The sequence below is a fragment of the Castor canadensis genome, chromosome 3 (assembly GCF_047511655.1).
Source record: "Castor canadensis chromosome 3, mCasCan1.hap1v2, whole genome shotgun sequence".
Classification (NCBI taxonomy): domain Eukaryota; kingdom Metazoa; phylum Chordata; class Mammalia; order Rodentia; family Castoridae; genus Castor; species Castor canadensis.
In genome coordinates this window covers 67,097,992-67,125,367 of record NC_133388.1, presented here as the reverse complement: position 1 = coordinate 67,125,367, position 27,376 = coordinate 67,097,992, and the positions used below count along the sequence as shown (strand labels likewise).

Genomic DNA, 27,376 nt, shown 5'->3' with positions numbered 1-27,376 from the left:
TTCCCTTGCATTGTGTTTAAATCTTGCCTCTCTTAACTGATTCTTATCTTGCTTAAAACTGAAATGGGGGTGGGGGTAAAATGCCTTGGGTAATAAGAAACAGTTATTAGAAGTTAAGAATTATATTCACCTGGTATTTTAAAAATCTATGTGGAACAACTTTTAACAAGTTGTAGAGTTTTTTTATGTATAGTGAAACCACCACTCACTAATCCCCATTACTGGAAAACTAGACTTAACTAGAGAATTGTCTCTCCCATGCAGCTGTTCTACCTGGGGCCCCTTGCTCCCTACTGATGTCAGTTTCCTTGATATATACCTTTCACCTGGCTACCACCTACCACATTACTTCTCCAAAAGGAATTACTTCATTGATTTTTGGCTGTAATATTTGCTCACTTTTAATAGAAAATGTCAGGATGGCAGGAAGGATTTGTTTGATATTTAGAATTTTTGTAAGAATCCCTAAGTCATTTTCTCCGAATTTAAGAAAAAATGCCTGTTCCTTTGAAATTTCAGAGTACATCTGTTACTCAACACAGAGCAAGGCTAAATCAGTACATTTATTCTTGAATACTATATTTATAATCTCATACGCCAGATTTTTAAATGCCTCTTAGTTTCTGTGCTACTGCAAATTGTACTTGTCTCCTTTGCTCATACATAAATGAGTCTTTATTGTTTTAAATAAATCAGCTGAGATTCCCTAATAGAGTTAAAGCACAAAAGGAGGCTTATTGGTCTGGAGAATGAAAACCACCTCTTCTACCTTCATAGACTGATTTTTTAAAGACATTTGATCAAAATATCTGAGTTTCATTGTGAAAAGTTCTTAGAAGAGCACTGTCTGAATCTTTCTTAGCTATACTCTTTTATTAAACTCAGAGTGCTATCTTATTAAATGTTGTTTTGATTGTGATTAACAGCCACCAGCCACCTGACCATTCACCTGAAAAATATCGTGGAAATGTGTGCCATTGGTGATGGTCAGTGTGCATAGGTTATTTATTTGGGGCAAGGGAGGGAGGAAGGAAATGATAAGTTCGTGGGAAGGCTACAGAAAAGAAGTAAACTCTCTTTTCTTGTTTCAGAAATAGTTGATTACGTCATTTTGCCTGGAGTAGAAAAATAAAAGGGGAAAGATTCTTTTTAGCAAATAATAAGTTATAATTTCATATTCCTATTACAAAACAAGAGGCAGTTTGACTAAACAAAATCTGGGACCGAAGTACCTTTTGACTGTGCTTTTTTCCCCTCCTGATGTTGACAGAAAGCTATTTTGGAAACATTGAGGATCTGAAGAGTGCTTTTGTCAGAATTAACAAGTTGTTGTTCAAATGTTTAAAATGGTATTGTTATTACATTTATAGATGCCTCAAACAGGTAGGAGATTTTGCAAATGAACAGGGAAACAACCACAAAGAATGTTACATGGACCATTTATTTTCTAATAGTTGTATCTGAGAAATGAAATCTGACTGTTGACTGTGGGTGGTGAATGTTGCCATAGCAACCTATTCCTTAGGCAAAACTGGAGGATGATCATGGTGAGGAGGGTGAAAGTCAGAAAACAGACTTGTCAAGATATATTTGGGGGCAATATGAGATCATGGATATTTTCATTTAAGTTACATAAGGAAGAGCTACTCTGGGAGAGTCAAAGGTGAGAAGTGCAACGTGGTGCTTTGATTTAAGCATTTGATCATTACAGAGTCTGGTGATTTTGGTTCACACAGTAATAGATCTTGCATGAGCCAGCAGTGGCAACACCAGCCAAAGTAAAGAATTAAGACCAGTTTCTCATAATATGATTACAGAAGCTCACAGATGTATCACCAGGTGATCTTTTCAGTATTTTGCATATCATATATTCTTTCTTGCAATCTTCACAAGAACTCCAAGAGGTCAGTAATATTGTTATCTCCATTTTACAGTTGGAGAAACTGAGGCACAGAGAAGTTTATTATCTTAAGGTCATGCAACTGGTAAGTGACCAATAGGAATTAAACCCATGATGGTCTCTGAGTCTCTACCCTAACACTTAGCTATGTTGTCACTCTGTGTGACAAAAACAGTGTTATGTGAATGAGGGAAACAACTGTTTATATAAAGTGAGGAGGTTCTAGTTTTATTTCCTCAGTACTTAAATATTATCTGAAATGGAGGGAGGATTCTAGCAGCAAAACTCTTGGGCTGAATACACAATAGATTATTTCTTCCTCCTGAGAATTTTTAAAAGCAAGAGAGTATGGGGTGGGCTAGTCAGGGACTGCTGGCTTGAGACCTGCCAGAAGAACTGGCTCTACCAGTATTGGGTAGAAGGTCTATGGAAAGGAGTTACAATGCTTTGAGTTCAAGGTCATCTTCTAGGTGACTAAGGGAAGCCATTTTAACCCCTTTGTGCTTTGGTTTCTCTATCTTTCAAAAATGAAAATAGCTGGCTGCTTTTGTTGCAGAGGTATATGAAAATCAAATGATGCAAGGAATGTGAAAATGGTCCATAAACTCAACAAGACAAAACAAACATAAAGGGAGTATTATTAGAGTTAATGAGCGACAACATTATTTTCAGCTTTTCCAGGCCTCGATAATGAGTGTGTATTTTCTTATCTAGGGAGGATGTGAGACTGGAGTCTGGTTTTAAAAGGCAAGCAGCTCTGGCTGGAAGGTTATTCCAACAGTATACAGAAGGAAATCTGCTTAAAATGGATTTGTAGGACTATAATAAGAGCTAACATGTATTGACAGCTCACTACCTGCCAAGCTCTGTCATAAACACTTTTGTCTGCTTTAACTCATTTATTCTATACAAGAACTCTATCTGCTAGGGACCATTTCTATTTTATTTTCCCAACATTTATAGAGGAGGACCTGGAAAAGGTAGATATAAAATAAACTTACCCAAGGTTATGGAGCTAGAAAATTACAAATCCAGGTCTGAAACCAGAAACTGGAGTCCAGAGTCAATGCTTTCAACTGCCATACTGTACTGCCTCCATTTTATACATTATTAGTATTACTACTTAAAAATATAGATGCAATGTATCATTATAAGTGTGTGAATTGTTTTTATTCATTTTTTGTTGTTTTTCTTTAAAAGGTGAAGAAATTCTTTCAAACTGAGTGATATACATGTTTAAGCACCGAGAGATCTGGAGACCATTAACTCTTGATAAAACCTAAAATTTTTAATATCAGTAATTTCACAGATGAATAATTTTATGAAAGTGATAGTAAAAGAGAAGCAATAGACTTCTAGTCAAGATGCCCAGGTTATGCCATCATCCACTCAAAATGTGTAGACAGCAGCTCTAGATGCCAAAATCTCCTGGGAATAAAGGATCCATATGTCAATATGCCTATTTTCTGGGAACTTTCAGTCTTGATGAGGGGATAGGATCTGTACTTGGTAGAAAAGGTAGCAAATAAGAAGTTCATATAAAATGCTGAAGGGCTGGAAAGGAATGTAAGTATTTCTCGTGGCAGTGAGGGTGGGCCATAACCATACTTGGTTTCCTATCTCTTTTTATCTATAAGTAGCATTGTTATTTGTTCTGTTATATATTGCAATAACTCTTCCTATTGTTAATATGTATTAGAGATCACCATCTTATTACTTTATGCATTCTGCCTGCGTCTCACTAATTACTTCTTTAGTCATTATCCACACTTAGCATATGGGTGAGTTTTGACTATATGTCTGATATGTCTCAATGTTTATGTCCCTCTAAAATTCACTTATTGAAGCCCAATCATTAGTGTAATGGTATGAGAAGGTGGAACCTTTGGGGGGGGGGATTAGATCATGAGAGCTCTGCCTTTATTAAAAGAGGTCCAAACAAGTTGCTTTGGCACTTCCACTGTGTGTAGACACAGGAAGAAGGCACTGTATTTAAACCAGGAAATGGGCCCCCAAAGGACACCAAATATGCCATCCCACTTGTCTTGGGCTTCTCATACTCCCCAGACCATGAGAAACAAATGTCTGTTACTTATGAGCCATCTGGCCTATGGTATTCGTTATATTAATCTAAATATATGATGACAATGTCATTAACAACTTATTTGGTATCTGTACTTAACATTTTTATGCATTTCCTCCACATTGTTTTAGTTCTGCATAACAAAATTGAATGTTCACAAATAATATATAAAATTCATGCTAGAAGATAGTAATGTAACATGATCTGTCTTTGGTGCTTATGTAAAGTTCATCTGGAAATAGCAGAATGTAAAGACTGAAAAGAAGAGAGCTAAAGATAAAACTTATGGGAATGTCCACATATAACTAAAGAAAGAAAGTGATCAAGCAATAAAAACTCAGAGAGGCAGTAAAACCAAGGTCTGTGAAATCATAAAAGAAGTAGGAAACAGCCAGAATGAGACCACCCTAACATCCAGGCTGCCAACCCTTTGTCTACATCATTTCATATACTCAGATTAGATCTTCCCTTCTGCACTCGCATTTTGCACTTGGTGAACATCTTTTTAGTGTATATGTCCTATGGAGGAGCCCTCCTTTTGTGTTGGTGAGTTCTCCCATATTCTTAACATTTTCACTAATATCCATCAAAAATGATAATTAAAAATAATAGCTATAATTTATTACATCCTTACTTACATACATTTTATTATAACCTTGCATATGTTAGCATTATAGTACTTTACAGTTGAGGAGTTGAGTCTTTTTTTTATAGGTTAAGTTGTCCAAAGTTGAACTCAGTGCCTGATCCAATGGATATCAGCACCCATCACACACTTAACCTCCAAAGTCCATTTGCCTCACATATTCTGCTCTTTTTTGTTGCCATTGTTCTCTGAGAACCAGGCTATTGTCAGAGCTTATGCTGAGATTTTATCCTCTGGGGGAGAATTTCTCCCCTTCTGGCATCTTCAGGGAGTCTTTTGGTTTGTTTCCCTGATCTCACATTTTTCTTCATTTCCTTAATTTGAAACTCTTTCCTTGATTTCCATTATACTAAAAAGAAAAAAAAATCTTAGCTTTACCGCCTCTGAGTTTTTATTGCCTGGATCACTTTTCTTCTTTTGCTATATGTGGGCATTCCCATAGGTTTTATTTTTATCTCTCTTCTCTTCAGTCTTTACATTCTGTTGCTTTACATAAGCAGGAGAACAGATCATGTCACATTATATTCTAACTTGAGCTTGATATATTATTTGTGACTATTCAATTTTACTATTTAGGACTATAAAGCAAAATACATGAGTGAAATGCATAAGAAGTGTTAAGTATAGATAGTGAATAAAGATGACTAAATGAAATATCTTTTATTCCACTAACCAATAGCTATACTTTTGGGACAGTTTTAAGGGTTGCTTTTTATGGATCTAGACTCATGACTGTGTGATTTGAGTATGAAATGTCCCCCACAAGCTCATGTGTTGAACACTTAGTCCCCAGCTGGTGGCACTATTTTGAGAGGTTTTGGGAACTTTAGGAGGTGGAGCCTAGCTGGAGGAGTAGATTACTAGGAGTGGGTTCTTGAAGGTATCATGTACCTAGCCCCTTTCTTGTCTCCCTCTCTCTGCTTCCTGCTTACCATGGTGTAAGCTGTTCCTTCCATGATGGACTGATAACTCTGAAACCATGAGCAAAACAATTCTTTCCTTCTTTAAGCTATTTATGTCAGGTATTTGGTCACAGTAACACAAAAGTAAGTGACACAATGACAAATTTCTCCTTGGACAATAAAGGGACCAGTGAGGAGAAGCCAATCTTGTGGACATTATTTTATTACTGGTACTCTCCCGTACCCCTTCTCTTCTACCCTCCCATTATTTGCCAGCTTTCAATACATATCATTATATCTTCTAATTGCACAGATGTAATGCATTTTGATATTGTTGATTATCATTCTCTTTTCCTTTCCCTCCTCCCCTGAGTGCCATGAAGTAGTTATACTATAACAAACATGTTCTACATATAAATGTGTATATGAGCTTGTTTGTTTTTGTGTATACATTTATTTTTTGGATCTATCTACCACATATGAAAGAGAAAGCATATGGATTTGTCTTTCTGAACCTGGCTTATTTCACTTAACATGATGTCTTCCAATTCTATCCATCCATTTACCTCCAAACTACATAGTTTTATTCTTCTTTATGGAGATATATACATATATATATATATATACGTATATATATGTATACAATGGAATATAATACAATATATATCATGTATGTATATATATATATGTATATATATATATATACAATGGACCATAATACAATATTATATTCATACAATATAATTGATGAATGGATTTTGCAGCAGTAAACATCAGTGTGCAAGTGTCTCTATTGTGTCCTGACTTACATTCCTTCAGATATATGTCCAGGAGTGGTGTTGCTGGATCATATGGAAGTTCTATTTTTAGTCTTTTAAGGAATCTCCATATTGCTTTCCAGCAAGGAATCTAGATGCATTCCTTTTTGGATATTGTAAAATTTCTTATTAATGAAAAAGAATGAAAAGTGTAGACTAATCCACAAAATCCTCTTATTAATTATGGCTCAAATAAAAATTTATTTTTAAAAATTAAATGGTGCTAAGTTACAGTTAGATGAGAACAAGAAGTTCTGGTGTGCTACCACACAGTAAGGTGACTAGAGATAACAATAATATGCTGTATATTTCCAAAGTCAGAAGAAAGGATTTTGAATATTTTCACCACAAAGAAATGATTAATGTTTGAGGAATATATATGTTTAACCAGATTTAAACATTACATAATGCATACCTGTATCAAAACATCCCATTAATATGTAAAATAAATCATAAGTCATTCATTTATGGATACTTTAAAAATCTTAAAGTCATAGATTCATGCATTCCATTGGAAGCTCAGAATGAAATTTAGCTTTAATGTGAAATTGATTTCTATTATCTCCCACCAGACTTCTGTGCAACCATCACAATTCAGTCTTTTTGGCTTAATCGTGTGAAGAGGTTGGATAGCAACAGGATATGAAGACAAATATATGAAGTGTGGTTGAACTGAAGGAGGACAGCCATGTGTGAGATAATGCAAAAAAAAAAAAAAAAGAACCTTGGGTATGGTTACTAAAACACAACTGAATCTTCATAAGAACTTAGCAAATTGTACCAGAACTGTGGTATAGGCCAGAGAACCTATAGAGGAATGCCATTTCAACAAGGTCATCTTGTTTTCTGGGAAAAAAGTAGCAAGACACAACAAGATATGCCAACCAAGAACAAGCCCTAAGTGCAATTCATAAAGATGAGAATTTTATTTTTTTCTAAAAGAATCTTAAGTAGGATAATTTAAAGATGAATAATTTAACTATATTCCCTACTATTTACAAGGAATGGATGACAGAATTAGACTCCCACTTTCACTTAAATGTAAACAATTTAATATAGTCAAAGGATGAATAAAGAGTCACATAATGAAAACTCTTACAAATAAGTGCTTCCTTTATCCATTTTCAAGAAGTTTCAGAATATTTATAGTTGAAAGGATATTTATATTTATATCTTGGGAAAGTATAAACAAAGTCATGTTGCAAGTTATGTATGGAAAATCTGGTGAACAAAGACTATACGCCAAAATTACTTTATTTTGCACTTCACCTTACTTCTTTCAAAATGGGAGGTAGTATAAAGTGCACTTGTGAAAAAGGAATTAAATAAACTGTATAAACAATATATATTTCTTTAACCTAAGAATGAAAATAATGTTTTTGGATATAAGATTAGTACTGTCATTCATATCAAAATCATAAATATGCAAGTCACATGGGCCTGTTACTGATTGTTTGCTCTTTCTAGAGTTCCTGAATTTGCCAAAATATATTATTTCTTAAAACATTATAAATATGTCTAAGCAAGGTAATGTGGGAAGTGCATTTAATTTTTAATTTCCCTGAACAAAATTCTGGATGAAATGTGGGAATTACATAGGGCAGACTCTAAAACAGAACCTCCAGTGTCAGTCAGTATTTACTGGTCTTTCCTCTTGACTAGTTAGACTACTTAGAGTTCTCAGTAAAGGTGCTTCTAATATCCTACCTGAAGGGCAAAAGCCTGTGTGCTAACCCTCTATTTTATTGTATGGTCCTTCAGTCTAGTGACAGTGTATTTTATATTCTGCAGAAGTTAAAACTCCTGGCATCATGAAGGAACTGTTGTCTAGCTGCACAGAAAGGTAGAGAGAATCTGAGGATCTAATTCCTTTTAAAAAAAAGACTTCCAGCTATAAATAATTTTCAGTCCCAACACCCTCCACCCCATCTGCAGAGGTTAGTGGTATCATTAATTTGGATTCTTTGAGAGTTCTCATTGCCAATTTAGGATTTAGCTTTCTAGTCCATCTGTTTCCTAGTTTCCAAAAATTTATTATGATTGTATTCTCTCTGATTTTCATTGTCCTTGTTTTGTTATCTATTGCTGTGTTATTGGGGTTTGGGCAAGAAATGTAAGCAAATGCAAGTGTTTAATCCCTCATTTTAACAAAATCCTGTTGTCACCCCTGATTAGAGAAAAATGCATTAAAAAGAAGAAATATTTCCTCTCATTTGATGGGACATTCGAGTAGAAATACAGAGAATAAGTGTGCAATGTTTAATTATCTTAAATTTGGATTAGACCTTTAAGTAGACAATGCTAAATCCATAAACCTTTCCCAACGGTTTAAATTTCAGCTTATTTTGATGTTATGAGTCATTAAAGCAAAGAGAGGAAAGCAGCTGCATCATGCTCCAAAACAGTTCTGAGTGCATGCTGGAAACATTTTTTCCTAAGGAGAAAAGGTTAAAGATTCAGGAAACTTATCTTGATATTCTCGGATAAAGCTACTCATACAATGACTGAAAAAACATATTGGTTAATAATGAGGACAGAGATTCCAATGTGGTGTTCAGGAATATACAAATACTGGGACAAGGTAAGTTTGCAAAGAAGTGAGGACTTCTTGAGAAACTGAACCTTTTCACTGCATGGATATGACTGTGCTCACTTGTTGGTCTAAGTGCATGCTGGTGTGAATTGCAAAACTGCAGCTCCTTTTTTTGTTGTTTATTCATTGATTCATATGTGTATACATTGTTTGGGCCATCTCTCCCCCCTGCCCCCCAAGTCCCCCCACCCCTCATTTCCAACCCCCCCTTGCTTCCAGGCAGAACCTGTTCTGTCCTCTTCTCCAATTTTATTGAAGAGAAAACATAAGAGATAATAAGGAAGATATAGCATTTTTGCTAGCTTGAGATAAAGATAGCTATACTGAGAGATTCCTAGCATTGCTTCCATGCACTTGTGTATTACAACCCAAATTAGTTCATCTCTACCAGACCTCTTCACTACTTCCTGGTCAACCTTCCCATAGTGACCTCTGTTAATTTAAGATTACTTTATTAGCTCCTCTACAGTGAGCACATCAAATACTTTCAAGTTTTAGGTTTCCTTCCCTTTCCCTATTCTTCCTGCATGCATTCTCCCCTTATTGTGTAATTCAGGTCCAATAATATTACTGCATTTGTTTTAGGTCTATAATCCACATACGAGGGAGAACATAAGATTTTTGGCCCTCTGAGTCTGCTAACTCAGCTAAAGATGATGTTCTCCAGTTCCATCCATTTACTTGTGAATGACAAAATTTTATTCTACTTTGTAGCTCAGTAAAATTCCATTGTGTATAAATACATTTTCTTAATCCATTCATTGGTAGTGAGGCATCTTGGCTATTTCCATAACTTGGCTATTGTAAATAAGTGCTGCAATAAACATGGGTGTGCAGGTGCCTTTGTAATAACCTGAGTCATATTCCTTTGGGTATATCCCTAGGAGTGGAATTGCTGGATCATATGGCAGATCTACGTCTAGTTTTTTAAGAATCCTCCATATTGTTTTCCAAAGTGGTTGTACTAGCTTACATTCCCACCAGCAGTGTATGAGGGTTCCTTTTTCCTCTCATCCTTGCCAACATTTGGTGGTGGTGGTGTTTTTGATGATAGCTATCCTACTAGGAGTGAGGTGGAATCTTAATGTGGTTTTGATTTGCATTTCCTTTATGTCCAGGGATGGTGGGCATTTTTTCATGTGTTTTTTGGCCATTTGGATTTCTTCCTTTGAAAGAAATTGCTAGACAATTGTTTCTTGAATCATCATTCTAGGACATTGTCTTGAACTGTCATATAGCTTTTAGAGTAAATTATATTCAGCTTCATTAGAGTACATGCTTATTTTTGACACAAACTCCAAATTGACACCAGTATCAAGGTAGGCAGTATTTGGATTGTTCCTTTTGAATCTTTTTATCAAAAGAGTATGTAACAATGGAATGAAAGAGAGTAGCTTTCAGTTTCAGAATTGGAGGGCTTTTTTTTTTTTTTGCAGTATTTAAAAATTATTCTCCTTGAAAAAACAGAACCATGTCCCATTTTAAAATAATTATGCTGTGCTCTAAACACCTGTCCCTGGGGAAATTAGACTTATAGGTAAGGATTAAAATAGAGGCAGTGTTTTTGAAGGGCAATTTTATATGAGTACCCAAAGTGTTCATATCCTCCAATTTTTTTCTTTCAAGAAAATTTTCCTTACCTCATGTGAGAACCAGTCTAAATATATTCTACAAAAGATATTACACTCTTTGTTATAGGAATGTGAGATCAGAAAACTCCAAAATGAGTCTATGCTTTCCTTCATAATTTCTGAAGTATATACCTGCCCTTTGACATTCTTCTACAGATGAGAAACTACAGGGAACAGAAAATAATTTTTATGATAACCTTTAGGTTAAAGGCTCTTTCTTGCAAATCAAAAGACAGAGAACTGACTTGGGGGAAAATCAGGACCCACAATGACCTGGCAGATGGCATTGATACTATAAGCTGTGACCCCATTGTCTTGAGTTCTACTTTGTGACTTCTACTGCAAATGGCCGCTGAAGATAAATCCAGTATTTATTGTCTATTTTTTTCAGTAGTAGTGAAATCATAAATTGGCACACAGATTGGTTTTGGGGATGGGGGTTGCCAAACTTGAGAGTGTCTTCTATTAAAGGAAGAAACATTGCATTTTCCCATCAGAGGTCTCCGACATTGTAGAAAAGAAAGCAGCACTCTGTGAACATGATAAGATCATTGTTTAAGACACCAAGTTTGGAGCAATTCGTTGCACAGCAACAGCAACTGGAGCAACTCCCTTGTTATTTTTCCCTCTCACAGCTCATCACTGTGTTCCAAAAAACAAGGCTGAAGCTATATTGCTTGTGTTTATCTAGCTGAAAAAGTTGCAAAACATCATTTCTGCTGCATTCTGTTGGATGCTTGCAAGTCAAAACTCTGTCCACTTTCCAAAGGAGAAAATACAGACCTCATTTCTTAAAGAACATGTAAGATGGGAGATGTATTTTGGCTATCTTTGGACAATAAAATCTACCACCTGATTTGTCATTTAGATCGCAATATATCTAACTGTCTAATATGAGAAACTGAAAAGCCTGCTTGAAAAGGTCTTAAATACAAGAGTTATTCATTTTGTAACTGCAAGTGAGGTAGCCTGGGATGTAAATATAACAGAATTTTTAAAATTTAGTTAAATAGAAAAAGAGAAGAATGTGATACAGTGCTACATGTTAGTAAATATGAAAAATGAAGTGAACAAATTTCTTAGTAGATAAAATGTCAAACTAAATGAGAATAGACTATAAAAATTGAGTATCTTTACTCAGTAAAGGTATTGAAATAATATTCAGTGACTCTGCCAACATTAAAACAATTCAAGGGAAGAAAAGTGTGTACCAAACCAAGAAACCAGGCGATTTCTGTCAAACACTTAAGGACTAGATAATGCCCCTGTTTCACAAGTTATTCCAAGTAATTTTTTTAAAAAGGAAAGCTATTCAAGCATATGACTTACAAATTAGACAAGATCAGTACAAAAAAGAAGAAAAACTATGAATTTATTTTACTTATTAACATATGTGGAGAATTTTAAATAAATTATTAACGAAATTTTCTAGGACATTAAAAATAACAGTATGCTTATTAAGGTTTAAGTCTGGAATGCAAGAATAATTCAAGATCAGGGAAATCTATCAGTGTCATAGCATATCTTAATCAAAGCAGAGAAGATATTTTATAAAGTTTAATATGTGATTGAGACTAAAAGAAAAATCTTTCAAAAAACAAGAAGTTTTTTGTTTTTCCTTAACAAAACCAGCAAACCAGTACAGCAATTTTTACAACTAGCAACAAAAAAGTAGATCCATTTCTTTTATGTTTGGGAACATGACAAAGGTACCAACTGTCTCTACAAAGGCTCAACACAGCACAGGCTAGACTCTATTCTGGGTCATAAAACACACAAATTACAAAGAATACCATAATAGAATATAAACCAGAAAGGTAGCTGGAAATATCCTAAAATCACTGGAGAGTAAATAAAACACTTTTAACATACGAGCTAAAGAAGAAATTTCAAGAAATTAAGAAAACACTTTAAGCTAAATGAAAATACAATTTATCCAAATTTGTGGAATGCAGTGAAAGCAGCCTACAGAAGGAAATTTATAGCACTGAATGTGTACAAAGATCTGAAGTCAATATTCTAACCCTCCACTTTAGAAAACTAGAAAATGGAGAACAAATTAAATAAGGCACTAGAAAAGAAATAATAAAAAAATAGACCAGAAATCAATAAAATTGAAAAAAAACAAGAAATACAAAAAATAAACCCAAAAGCTGGTTTTAAAAGTAAAATCACCCAAATTGATAAAGCCCTAGCCAAACTAAGAAAAAAGAGAGACTACCTTTCACATCTAAGTATAGGCTATTATTTTTGAGATGGTGTCTCACTATGCATCCCAGGTAGCCTCAATTTGCAGTCCTTCTGCTTCCTCAGGGATTGCAGGCATGTATCATCCAGCTTTATGTGATACATTTCAGAATGAAGTTGGACATATTTTGACATAGGACACAAGACTAATTTTTTTCATTCAGACTTTCCAATTTATATGGCATATTTACTGAAAAGTCTGCCATTTTCCCATTGTATTTCATTGGTTTCTTTGTCACAAATCAAGGTGTTATAAATATTTCTGTATTTGTTTCTAAACTTTCTATTCTGCTTCATTGACAGTTTTGTCTTTTCCTGCACCTACATCCTGTCCTGATTACTGTAGCTGTATGATATCTTAATATCTGGAACTATAAGTATCCAACTTAGTTTTTCTTCTTCAAGATTATTACAGCTACTCTAGTTCATTTGTACACTACTACAAATTTTAGAGCCAGATAGCCAATCTCTACAAGACTCACTTATTGCAAATTTATTAAGAATATGATTTTCTATGAGAAAGGCAGCAGAATTTTTCTTGTGTTAAAATAACTTGTATCATTCATTCAACAAGCTTTACTGGTCAGCAATAATTTGAGGCAAGTTTTGTGTAATAAATTAAAAACTAAATGAATGAAAACTGAATTTTCCCATGCCCTGGGGAAAGAGAAAAATAAAACACAGTTCCTGCTTTCCAGGATCTGATAAAGTAATTTGACTTATGCCTTCTCAGGTAAGTAAACAAAGCACATTCCAATCTTTTCCCTATTATGCAACAATTCTGCACTTGCAAGATAAAACAACCCTGAGCTTTTACTTTGTCTAATAGAAGTTCAATCTCTAGATAATATGAGCAGCACCAGTTTTAAGATATCTAAGATACACTGAGATATAAACTCATATTTGACTAATGCTCAGACATTCCTAAATGTTTTTTAAAAGAAAACAAAAGCAGACTATATGCATAAGTTTTTCAATTTTAGTACTTTGATTCTGATATGTTGGCAATAAGCTAGGAAAGGAAGTTTTGTTTAAACAAATTATCTTTATTGATTTATAACTCTTCCTGGTCAGGAAGTATACATTTGGGGAAAGGATTGGAAACAGAGTATACTTCTAAACCACTTTGATTGATTAACTAAACAACATTTATTCCTCTTTGCATTCTGCAGTTCTCCTCCATGTTTTTTTTAAAAACTTATTTTAATGGATATATAGAAACATAAAAATTGTATATAACTATAGGTTACCACATGATGTTTCAATTCATGTATAAATTGTGCAGTGTTTAAATCAGGTTAAACATACCTGTCTCCTCAAACGTGTGTCATTTCTTCATGGTAAACACTTTTGAAATCCTTTCCTCTAACATTGTGAAATGTACATCTTCCATCTTTTTAGGGCTCTAACTTTGTGATTTATTTGTTGCCTAACAGCCTCACTACCACTTTTTCTTACTAAAATACTTTCTGCTCATTTGGAGAAGTATTTTTCCTTAAGATCTGCCCCATTTTATGGACTGGTTTTGAGGAAGAGTGTTTGATATTCCTTTTCTCTGTCTCTTTCTCCTATTTTTATGGACCCTACAGGATATTAAGAAGCAGGTGTCTCTGTGTGAGCAACTAAACACCATAGTAGTCAGCAGCAAGAAGTTATGGTCTCTAACCACTGTCAAAGAACTATTTATCTGATCATTGCTTCTTTAGTATGTGGAAAGGGTTGCTGAAGAGCTAAGAGAGAGAATGAGTGATGAAGAGCTGTTGAAGATGGGGAGGAAGGTAAGAAATTGAGCAGTGGCCTGCCACTCCAACTTAACTACATGGCCGTTTAGAAGAGTGTCTAGTCTGATTATAAGACAAGGAAGGAGCCAAGCAAGGAGGTACACAGCTGTAATTCCAGTACTTGGGAGGTTGAGGCAGGAGAATTATAAATTCAAGGCCAGCCTAGGCTACATAGTAAGACCCTGACCTGAAAAAAAAATGCAAGAAAGGAAAGATTTGAAACTCAATAGATAAGTAAATAGTGTTGTTCCCATATTCTGAAATGTTAGTGTTGTAGAAAATTTAGAATTCTCAAAGCTTTCAAATCGCAAAATGTAGAAGTCACTTAGAGATGAGGAGGGCACAGAGCATTTGAGAGTAGCCAGATACCAAAATGTGAAGACTAATCAATCAGTCATTGTAAAATGGCCTAAGAAAAACAAGTCTCAAATTACTCTGTTGTTCAAAATCCTTAATTGTGTATTGAAATTCAGTTTTACTTTCCTTGGATATAAAGCTGGATTTTACCTTCAGGAAATAACCTGAAAGACCATTTTTCTTCATCTCCTGCTTTGAGTGTATCAAGTTTCAATCTGGAAAATGAAGAGAGGTAAAGAATGAAGTTTGGAGTTGACTGAAAGACTGAATTGAAAATGGCCTTAAAAGGAAAACGAAATATGCTAAAAATCAGAACCTGCTCAAAAATTAGGGAGAGAGGAAGACCAAAACAAGAGTTTCATCACTATGTTCCTAAGTGTGCAGTGTTCTCAGGGTGTGGGCACTGAAATGGGCAGAAGTTAGTGCTCTCTAGTTAAAACTAGGAACAATGTCTTGGCATAATATTGCTACACTATGCTGTGTTTTTCCTTTTACCATTTGACATTAAAGATGAAGCTTAGTTTTGTATATAATAGGGAATGCTATTGAGAAAAGAATATTACAAGCAAATTTTGAGCATTTGAACCTAGAAATTGCCTATTGCATGTCAAACATTGACTTGGGTTACCTCCTTTATCAACAAAGCTGTTTTATTGACACTGAATAAGACAGCAAAGCAAATAAGATACGGAGAGGAAATGAGTATTTCTTGCACACAACAAAAGGGCACACTGCTGAATAAATTAAATGGAATGAAGAAAAGATGAAGATACCAGCTCTTTAAATGCATAAAGCTAAAAGCTTTAAGCAAACAGAACCAAACACAGCAATACCTCTGGATGGCAATTTACATGCCCTACACTAACTGGTCATTTACATTAAATTTCAAGATGGGTCACAGTGTCAGAGGCCTGCCTGCAAATTGTGCCATTAAAGGTATTTGCTGATGAGAAAATTCTCCTTTTCTCAGAGAACTGGGGTCATCACATTTCAAAAAGAGTCCATAATAATGTTTTTTTCTTTTATAACCTATTGCATCTGATTTGCTTTTCCAAATAAAAATCAAGGGGATGGGATTATTACCAAGGTCATTCCAACAACTAGTACTTTATGACTGCCTGACTAATGGAAAAGAAAAACAAAAACAGTACCATTACTGGCCCAGAAGGAAGTATGGACTCTTTCATTTTTTTAACTTAAATTGGCTGCTTCCAAAAGTCTTACTGCTTCAATGCAAGGGCACCTTTGTTTTTGTCTCAGTTGCTGTCTGATAATCTCTCAGTGTTTTTTGAATGTCTTCTTTCAGTAAAGCTCCCCATCCAGGCCCTCCCCAACACACCACACATGTGAGAGTCAATTGTTATCCTCAGTTAGTTGGTTCTTCTAACAGTTCTGGACTCCATGAAACAAATCTCTAAAGCTTGCTAGACCCCCCCCCCCAAGCACTCTGTAACCCACTGAAAAACCTTACTTAATGGAGCAACCAGCTTCATTTGGCCAGTGATTTTACTGTGACAGTACCCAAATCCTTTTCTCTGCCAAAATAAATAACCCTCACACAATCATAAATGCTGAAAATTTCATGAACACATTAAAAGTATCTCATGTATTATAAATGTTTTCTTTCTACATTCAACTGAACTTCTCTGGAGCTAATTATTCTCAAAATATTTCTGAATTTGTTTTTTAATTCACTATTCAGAGCAATGGACTATAACTGCTCTCTAATTGCTTAGAATATTCTGCTTCTATTTCTTTGATTGTATATATCAATTCTTTCATCATTTGTGATTGCAGGTTTTTTAATAATTAGTTTAGTAAAAAGGAGAGACTCAGAACAATATAGATTATGTATCTATGTATATATAGAACTTGGAGTACAATTTGTTTTTTATAAAGAAGCTTGATTTTTGGGGGAGGGATTCTAATGTCACTTACTCACATTGAGAAAATTGAGTTCAGGGAAATTTGTATTATTTTTCACATGCTTTTAGCAATTTCTGAATAAATGATGCTCAGTATCACAAACATCTCCAAGAAAAAAGAATTTCACTTTCATCCACTGTCTGGTATTTTACTTCCCTTGGGTTTCATTCATTTAGCCAATTGTCAAAAGTCACCACTTTTCAGGTGTTATTTCCATTTGTGAGTCTACAACCAAATCAAACAACATCCCAGTCCTCATGGGGCTTACGTTCAGGAAGGAGAGAAAGACAATAAACCCATAATCAGTATGCCACACAGTATCAGTATTGATGAATACTCTGAAAAAAATATGGTAAAAACCTAGAGAGTGAGTATAAAAGCTAATTTAGATGGTTGGTCAGGAAGGGTTTTCTGAAAAAGGTGGCATTACAGCAGACCCAGTTCATACTTTGGTTGACCTGTGACTCCTTCTGGAATGACTCACTTTGTCCCATAGCTCTCACATAGCTTAGCTGACATTCTTGAGCTCTGCTAATGGCTCCTGTGCTATGCAGTTTCATCACAGAAGTGAATGTGAGTCCTATATCTTTATAGCAGACTATTAGATTACTTCATCAAAGGCTTTGTATTCCTGAGACCCTATCAGTAATATCACCTGTATTACTTACAGGTGAATTGACAGGGTAACAGTAGTCCCATGATAATAATAATAGTCTATGATGATAATAAGTAATAATAAAAGTCACCCTTAAGATTAACTTTGAAAACCTATAAGTACACAACTTGCTCATTTTAGTCATTTTCCTAGGTTCTAGACTTGACATATTTTCTGAATGCTGTCGTATCTACAAAAGCAAATATTGATGGTTTCTTCAGAGTTTATAACAAGTTGATTATGACAGACCATGGAAAACCATTGCAGAGTGACAGCTTGTGATATGGTGGACAATTTTAAGGTTGAGTCATTTTAGTACAACTTTAATAGCTTTTTTTCCTTTGAAAGCACCATATAGATTGCAAATATTCCTGGATAAGGCAATCATACTTTCAGTTGCAATGAAAACACTCCCAGGTATAATCTAAAGTTCAACTGTACTCATTTTTACAGGTTTCCCCTCAAAATTTCTGGGAAGTAATAGAGCAAATCAAGTTTACAAGGTGTAATTATAAATGCCATGAGAATGTTTTTATCTTTTACACCTTATCCTTCTGTTTTTATTAACAGTACTGGGGTTTAAACTCAGGGCCTCATGCTCATTAGGTAGGCACCCCACCACTTGAACAATACTCCAGTCCCTTTTTGCTTTAGTCATTTTTTGGGTAGGGCCTTGGGTTTTTGCCTGGGGCCAGCTTGAGGCCACAGTCTTCCTACCTATGCCTCCTGCATAGCTGGTATTACAGGCGTACATCACCAAGCATGAATTCATTCTTCTTTCTAATGGTTATATTCAAGTTGATTTATCTAGTTAATTATTTTCTGAACACAATTATTGATTACCCATCTTGACATTTTGCTTTACTCTTTCTCATGACTGTTCATAATATTTAAACAACTTCATCTAATTGATAGATGGTTTTACCTTTTAATTATCATCATTATATTGAAGAATTGAGTAGTCCCTTATCAAATTTGTTTGTCTATCTTTTGTTATTTCATAAAAGAATATTGGGATAATATCAAATTCTTATTACAGTTAATTTTAACACCTCTTTTGCTAATCAGTGTCCTTTTTATTTATTGATCTTTAAGACAATTAACCGGGTGCTACCAGTCAAGTTACATAAATCCCCAATTTCTTTTTCTGTGAAAATTTGGCTTACATATTAAATGGAGAAATAACCCTGAAAAGAATGTGTTCTAACATAACTATTTGGGCAAAGGTAGCTGATCTTATAATTTATTAATATTAATTTAATATTTATTTGTCTCACAGGGAGCCGGTGGCTCACATTTGTAATCCTAGCTACTCAGGAGGCAGAGATCAGGATTGCAGTTCCAAGCCAGCCCAGGCAAATAGTTTGCATGATCTTATCTAGAAAAAAACCATCACAAAAAGGGCTGAGTCTCCATCAAATGAGACTCTGAAAACACAGGAAGGAACACAGTATGGATAACTGCCAATTCAAATGGGAGTTAAAAGAACAACTCAGGAGTTGGACCAACAACATGGAACTGAAATAGAAATTATCAAGGAGTTATAGAGTAAAAGAAACTTGAAAATTATGAGTTTAGAAAGGTACCTTAAAGCCCTCAACATAAGCAACTACTAATGCTTTAGTTTCTCCTACATAACTCAGCTGAATGACCTGCCTCTAGCCTATGACCGAACTCATAAAACAAGCAACTCATTGCCATGCTTCCATCTGTTATATTTCTATTAAAATTCTTACAATGAAATCGCACCTGCTAATATTCACCCTTTTTTATTCTTGAGGGGGTTAAGTCACAGCATTCTTATCAAATAGAAAATATTAATAGTCCACTATTTGAAGACAGAAATGAGGACTGTAGAGCCAACTGAGGCTATCGTTCCCCTTTATTCTAGAGCCTAGAAACCATTTCTACCAATGTGACTTAGGATGACATTAGGTATGGATGAACTTCACAAAAGTAACACAAAATGAACTCAGGGGCAAATGGAATCTCAAAGTTAAGTTTTAACCATGTTGCTGTCAAGTCACATGTCCCAATTAAAATAATTTAGAATCTATTTTAGCTTCTTTTCAGTTTTTCCTCTAGCTGTCTCAAAATTGTATCACATATGTAAATGTGTCAAGTACATCTTATCATTTGGTCCAAATCATTAACAAACATACTGAAAAGTAGAGGTATAAAAATCCAAGAATTTGACATACCCATCGGGCCTTTTAGATTTATATTAACCCTTTAAATTTGTGCCATTGGCACAGTCTTTAAGCAGTCTATAACCTATCTAATTTTCTAATTTAGCAATATCTCCACTTGGCAAGAAATGTGTCATGAGATGCAATTCATAGTATCTTGATATCAAGATTATAGTATCTGTAACACTTGATTTATCTTTGAACTCAATAATGCCATGAAAGAAGGAAATAGGATTTTCAATTTTTCTTTCCTTCCCCTCCTTTCTTCCACAATCTAGTCAATCACCAAGTACAGTTGATTTTCTTCTAAACACATTTGTTGAACCTTTTCCCTCTTCAATATCCCTCCAGCAATTTTGTTATTTCACATCTATTCATTGTCTCTTAACCTGAGGTGGACCCATATTTGGTAAGAACTAAAGCTTATACTACTTCAGGGTATTAAGGTATAGTTAAGGTATTAAGGGTATATTTAAGAAAAACAACACAAAATTACAAAAAAATATGAATACGAAAGTGGTCCATACAAGGGAGGAGTTTGAGGCTTAGTATCACATTTAAGCTGCTGCTGTGCCTCACTGACTGATCGGGTGTTTGAAGTAGAGTGGTAACAAGACTGATGAGGTTCTTGTTCCCCTGGTACTTATATTCTAACCGCAAGAAAGAATTGCACTGCATTAAGACCAGCAGCAGGTCACGGTCTTCAGGTGCTGGTTTAACACAAGCATAACACTGGTACCAAACTTGGAAAAGTTAGCTGTTAAAGCAGACTGTGATTGACAACTTACCTCCCTCCCTCTCTCCCTCTTTCCCTCTCTCTCTCCCTCCTTCCCTTCCTTCCTTCCTCTATTCCTTCCTTCCTTCCTCCATTCCTTCCTTCCTTCCTTCCCTCTCTTCCTCTTGTTCCTCCTCCTCCTCCTCTTTTTGGACTCGGATTCAAATCCCTCTTCATCCTGATCCACAGGCTATTCAGAACTGTCCTTCCCAACTTGATCTTCATTTCTGTTTTAATGCTTTAATTTGAGAAGTTTGCCTTTGGAAATCTACCTCAAACTTCTGGCTTCTAGGCATGTCCTCCCAGTTCTGGACTCAAAATCATAGATGAGCAGGCAGGTAAACTGTGAAGTTGTGAAAAACAGGAACTGGAGCTTTGTGCTTTGTGTTTTTTGTTTGTTTGTTTATTTGTTTGTTTACAATGGCCTTGCTTCTAGTTGTGGTTGTCAGGAGATACTATGGGACAATATTTGTGGTTTTGTTGTTTTATAAAAGCCAATATTCATTGTGATAACAAGCATTCATTATCTTAAATTATGTGACAGGATATCCTTGACATTGCTATATATCAAGCTCTTTCAGAATGCCACTTATTGTATTATCTCCGAAAATGTGAACCAGTGAACTATCTGTATTAGGATTAATGAAGAAGTTTTTTTAATACAAGTTTCTAGAGCCTGTGTGTCTATTTGGTATAGAGAGTAGCAAACACCCTCATGGATCAAGTAGTTCTCAAATTTTAGCAACCACCAAAATCACTGGCAGGGTTTGTTAAAACACAGACTATAGGGTCCCAAACCCAAGAGTTTCTGATCTAGTCAGTTTGGGATGAAGTCAGGGAAGCTGCATTTCTAACAAGGTCCCTGGACTACCCTTTGAGAAACATTGGGCAAGGTTTCCCAAAGCTCAATGACATGCACAGTGACAGGCTTTTGCCACATGGTCATTGAAAACACCATTCAGACAGATGCTTCAGCAAAATTACAAATCACCACTTGTCACAGATTCAATAATAGCTTGTAAGTGGTCAATTTTAAATCCAGAAATGCTAAGAGTCTTACTGAACTTCATCTTTCTCTTTATAGTTGAGTGTTAAACAGAAGTATAACCTTTATCTTTCTTATAAAGGACACACATATCTGTTATTCAAATACTTGGACTTGTAATTTGAAGGATGAAAATCCAATGACAATGAATTAAATGCAAGCATCAAGTTTTCATTTAAATTTCTAGCAGAATACTTGCTCTTATGCACTAGAATTAAAACAGTCATTTATTTTAGTTCTATCACACTGTGGCATGTACTGTGTACTAGTAACTTTTGCATCATGACTAGTAACTATTTGCATTAAGAAACAACTCCAAAATCTGAGTGGCTTACAACAATAATGATGTATTATGTCATCTAGGACATATGTCCTTCATACTACAGAACATCTGTGGGTCGCTGCAGCCCTACTCTACCTATCTCTAATTCTGGGAGCAATTCATCTCTGAATGTGCTGCTGTGGTCACAGACGGAGATAGAAATGGCTATCAATCCTTTGGTTCTTAAAGTTTCTTCTTGAGCACAGTGTATATTCCTTCCGTTTACATTCCATTGGGCAAAATAGTCTCACGGCTCAGCCAGATGTCAGTATGTCACATGATCACATATGGGGGATGTACAAACCTATTTGTTAGGCACCAAATTGGACAAAGAAGTAAGATATTATATACTAGAAATGAAAACTTTTATTTAGCTCCAAATAATCCACAGAATATGTCCAGAAATTTTGGAGATTGATATATGATTCCAAAGTATTGAACAAGTTATATATGATTTGCCCACTCTGTTAGAAAGGAAAGACAAGACAACAGAAGACAAGCTGAAAAAAGAATATCACTAAGGTTCTAGTCAGTCTGTCCCTGAAAACAGGAACTACTGGCCAGGTTCTTCGGTTTTCCATCTGTGATGCATATTTAGAAAACATCTCAGAACACTCTTCAGGATACTATAAGGACCCATTAATTTCCACAGAGGTTAAATCATTTCTCCCAAGGTACTTTCAAGGTTCTATGTTCCCTCAAGGGAAAAAATTGCTCAAAAGTCTAAACTTATTTTTAGTTATTAATGTCACGACATTGTACTTGCTCTGGAAAGGATACTTGAAAACTTAATTTTTGACTTTGTTAAAATGATGTTAAATTGCTTTAAACTTTTTTTACTTCAATATATTGTGCATCCTCTACTATTAAATGGATAGAGCCAAGGGTACTTGGTAATAAAATTAACTTCATCTTCTTTCTAAGCTCAATAGAATTACCTTACATATCAGTTAATATATGTAATTGATGCTCAGAATAACACATTTTAATTCTGTAGCATAGTTTTCTACTAGCCTATTTTCTACACATGCTTCAAAAAAATTTACTTATTGAAATTGTTTTCCTCTAAGGAGGAAATTCTTTCCACATTATTGAGATGTAATTGACAAATAGCAACGTTTTTGTCTCTAAGTTGTACAATTGGATGTTTTGATATATACATTCGCTGTGAAATGATTACTCAAATCAAGGTAATTAACATATCCAACACCTCACAGGTTGCCATTTTCTTTCGTGTGTGTGTGTGTGTGTGTGTGTGTGTGTGTGTGTGTGTAGGTGATGTGTGTGGTCTACTGTCTCAGCAAATTTTAAGTAAACAATACATTGTGGTTAACCACAGTCACTAGACTATAAATAGACTCCCAGAAATAATGCAGCATGCATGACTGAAGCTTTGGACACTTTGACCAACAGTTCTCCATTCCTTACTCCCCAACCCACCCCTTAACAATCACCACTTTACTCTTTGCTTCTTTGTTTTTGACTATCTTGCAGGGGAAGAAATTCTAATGTTCTTTTATAGCAGCTGAGCTACCCAGGATATAACTATTCTTTTGGAGGGCATTACTAGGTTTAAGAAAGAACCATGACAACAATTGTTGACGTAAAAAGGGACAGCCAGAAATGCATCATTTGTTTGAGGGTTGCAATTCCTCTTGATAAGTAGCTGAAAAATGTCATATAATGTAGCTGTGGTTTATGGGATCCATGTGTAGATTTTTCTTCTTCCTTAAATTATATTTAGCCAATTTATTATATAAACATACCATACACAGATCTTCCCTTGAACTATTTTACTCTCTCCTCACAGCCTCTTTGATACCCACTTTTGGTACCACTTACCTTTCAGAGAATTTAAGCAACTTTTCCAAAGTCACATCAACATCTAGTTGATTGAAGAAGTAAAACTGGAACTCTGGTCCTGCATTTCATATTCCAGTGCCTTTACTCTTAAGATGGTTGCCAACTGCTGATTTTTTAAAAATGTAATCAAACTGGTAGCATGTCAGTCCAGTTCCCTCATCAAAACTTCTGAAAGCATTGGATTGTTTATTCAGAATCTCATGTTCTATATTACATAAAAATTATCTCTATGTCTATTGCATAACTATATGTTAGAAGTGTTTAAAAAGAGTCAAATATTCCTCCTAGACATAAAACCTACTTACCAGTGCAGGCTTGGTCATTTTCAGAGGTATAGAAGGTACCTTTAGGTTTGAGGGTGCTAAAAGGTTCTCTAGGATTTCTGAACTACATTACCTAAAACCAAGAAACTAAATCTGAGCACAGTTGATGTGTTTATCGACACTTCCTCCCTCAAAGTTAACTGAATCAGTGAGAAGTCAATTAGAAAGGCAAAGAGATGCATTTAGAAAAGACAGGGCTGCTAACTTTTTTTTTATTATAACTTTCTCTAGGCCACCTTGCTAGATATTATAAACAGTATCAACAAGGATTTTGTCCTTGTTGTAGAAGGTGTAAAATCTAGATAAGAAGAGTCACATATATACATCAAAGAAGATAAATGAGAATGCATTTTTGTAGTGTGAGAATCAATTCCAGGGTTTCACCTGTGCTGGGTGAATGCTCTGTCACTGAGCTATATCCCAGCCCCAAGATATATGTGAATTAATCCTTTTACCATGCATTCAACAAATATTTATTGAGGACCAAATTTGTACAAGATACTATGCTAGAAGTGACAGATACACAAAGAAATAAATAGAAAGTGAAGTATAGATGTTAAAACAACATGAATGCCACACATTCATTACAAAGAACAAAGTATGAAACTTCAGCATTGTGTTAGTCTAAACAGACTACTGCTATTTAAAAATGCAATAGACTGATTACATAAAACAACAGCAATTTGTTTCTCATAGTTATGGAGGCTGGAAGTCCAAGATCAAACACCAGCAAATTCAGGGTCTGAGGACCCATCTTCTTACATGGCAGAAGCAATATAAATGCCAATATCAAATATAAAATACAAGATTGGAGTATAGTCTTTAAACCAAATAGAAGTCATGTACTTTTGACAAAGGGAAGATAATTCAGGGTTTTCATGGAAAGTCAATTGCAGCCCTATAGAATGGGTAGAAAGACAATTAAGAAAGCATTTTACATGATGTATATATATATATATATATATATATATGTATATATAATTATATATATATATATATATAATTACAGAACATGGAGATGAGCAAGACATCTGGGTGAGTAAAGTATTCTATTTATGACAAGAGAAGTAGAAGAAAATGATTGAGATGAATCAGTAGGAGGGTTTGAATTACAAGTTAGAAAATGTAGGTAACTGTTGCAATGGGGCTGGATTAGAGTTAGTAAACAGAAGAACAGAATGAACAAAGTTGTAATCTGAGAAGAAAACTCTGGCTACAGTATGCAAAATGAATTGTACTAAAGAAGTAGGGAAAAATATCAAGAATGAGTAAAAGTTGAGAGTGCTGACTGGGAAAGGGCTCTAAGAAGGCTTCTTGGATGTAGAAAATTATGTATGTCTTCATCTGGTGACTGGTTACACAGCAGCATATATTTTTACAAAATGTCAACAAACAGCATTTAATATTTACATACATTACTGAATGGAAATTTTATTTCACCAAAGGAAAAAACTAGTAGAAAACCAAAATAAAACAAAACCAAAGAATGCTTTGGAAGGTAGAAAGAAATGGAGATTGAGTCTCTTTTCCTTGTTTCTCATATTGCAATCAGTAACTCTAAGTGATATTACTTCCAAAACATATCCTTAACCCAACCACTTCTTTCTATCATCACTACTTCATTCCTCATGCAGCTCAATGATATCACTCAACTATTATTATATTACAGTGCCTTCTTAATTGCCTTTTTTCTTTCTACTCCCAGTTTTTTTTTTTTCTTGTTACATCAGCCAAAGTCAAATTCATTACAACAGATTATGTCACTCTAGCTGAAAACCCTCAGGACTTCCATCTTACTCATGCTGCAGCCTCCTAATTCTGATTTGCCAAGCTCCACGTGACCTGGTCTTTGTCTCTGCAAAATCATTCTACACTATTCTACCCCACTATGTTCCAGACACCCTGTCTTTCATTGTCCTCAAACATACCAAACTCATTCTCAATCTACAGTGTTTGAATTAGCTATTCTTATTATAGCTGGAATATTTTCCCCTGGTATTTCCTGAACGCTTTCTTAACTCTATTTAATGTCAACTTCTCAGAAAGTAGCCATTTTTTATATTCTAATAAGAGGAGAAAGAAAAATAAATTGATTATGTAAGAAAAACATCAAGAGTAACAAGTGCTAGTCAGAGATTTGAAGTAGCATGATGTAGGGGTGTGACTAGGGAGATCTTTTCAAAGACCTGCTAAATTATCCCTCCATCCCTCAGAGTTATCCTATCATCCATCGGGAACCACTATGGAATCATAAAGAAAGTATGGCTTCAAAGTAAATGGCACTGGACATAAATGCAAGTTGGTTTTTTTTTTAACCACTTCCTTGCTATGTAGCCATGTACGTATCACCAAGCTTCTAAGAATGTCAGTGTTGGCATCTTGAAAGTAGAAGCAATGATAGTTCCTTCTTTATAGTTTCTTTTTTGTAGTTCTTTTCTGTGTGTGACGTTTACATGAGATTCTCATGAAAAGTACTTCACACAGTGACTGGTGCTTATTAGCAATTGTCTGTAACCCAAGTGAAATAAAGTTTAATAGATTTTAGCTATTGTGAGTTTGCTAAAAGCACTAATGAGTAAAATGTGAGGTAGTAACATTTTTTAGGACACCGACGATGTATGTAACAGCTGAGTACTTTCTCTGTGTCAAAGGCACCATGTATCCAAAGATATGTGGTATCACATGACCAACCTTACTGTTAGATCTCAAAAATATTAAATATAGCATCTCAGAGTCTCAGATGTAGCACTATCTCTTTCCAAAATGACACTATTTTAACCTTCCCTGATGAAGTCATCTAGGTCATCCAAATTACCTTAAGGGGAGTTTCATTAAATAAGGTTATATTTGTTCACAGGAGTCTGAGAGATTACACTCCATTCTAAATTGCTAAAGTGATTCTCTTAGACAAATCACAAGCCATTATGTCAACAGAATAGGCAAACAGACAGCTCCTTCCTCTTTTTCTCCATTTGTGAAATGAGGAAAACGAGACATTCCAACTTACCACAAAACAGGTTTTTGTCAAGTGGATTTGGATATAAATAGAAATACGCAACTCTTTTGTTTTAAATACATGTCACTTTTGTGCATTTTGAATCCTTATAAGGCTTAAGGGTTACCTGAGAAAGTTCAAGTTCTACATGTTTGCAATGATTTGAAAAAAAGCACCTACCCTTGGCTAGGTCTAGAAATCTGGACACCGAAATTCAAGACACTGCCTTTAACCTGAGTCTGAGAGGCATCTTGGGGTTGTCTGCAATACTTTGAAACAGAACTAAACTCATGTACAGAAAGAGGAAAATGTCTTTGAAAACAAC

The 27,376-nt window shown here is 35.0% G+C and overlaps 1 long non-coding RNA gene across 1 annotated transcript in view; it reads left to right on the top strand.

The window, feature by feature from the left end:
• Nucleotides 1–8,728: 8,728 nt before the first annotated feature.
• Nucleotides 8,729–27,376, top strand: part of LOC141421293 (uncharacterized) — a 33,801-nt gene continuing 15,153 nt past the window's right edge. Inside the window, exons 1-2 of the long non-coding RNA XR_012445901.1 lie at nucleotides 8,729–8,930; nucleotides 14,410–14,598. This is a non-coding gene — a long non-coding RNA (uncharacterized lncRNA). The remainder of the gene's footprint in view (nucleotides 8,931–14,409; nucleotides 14,599–27,376) is intronic.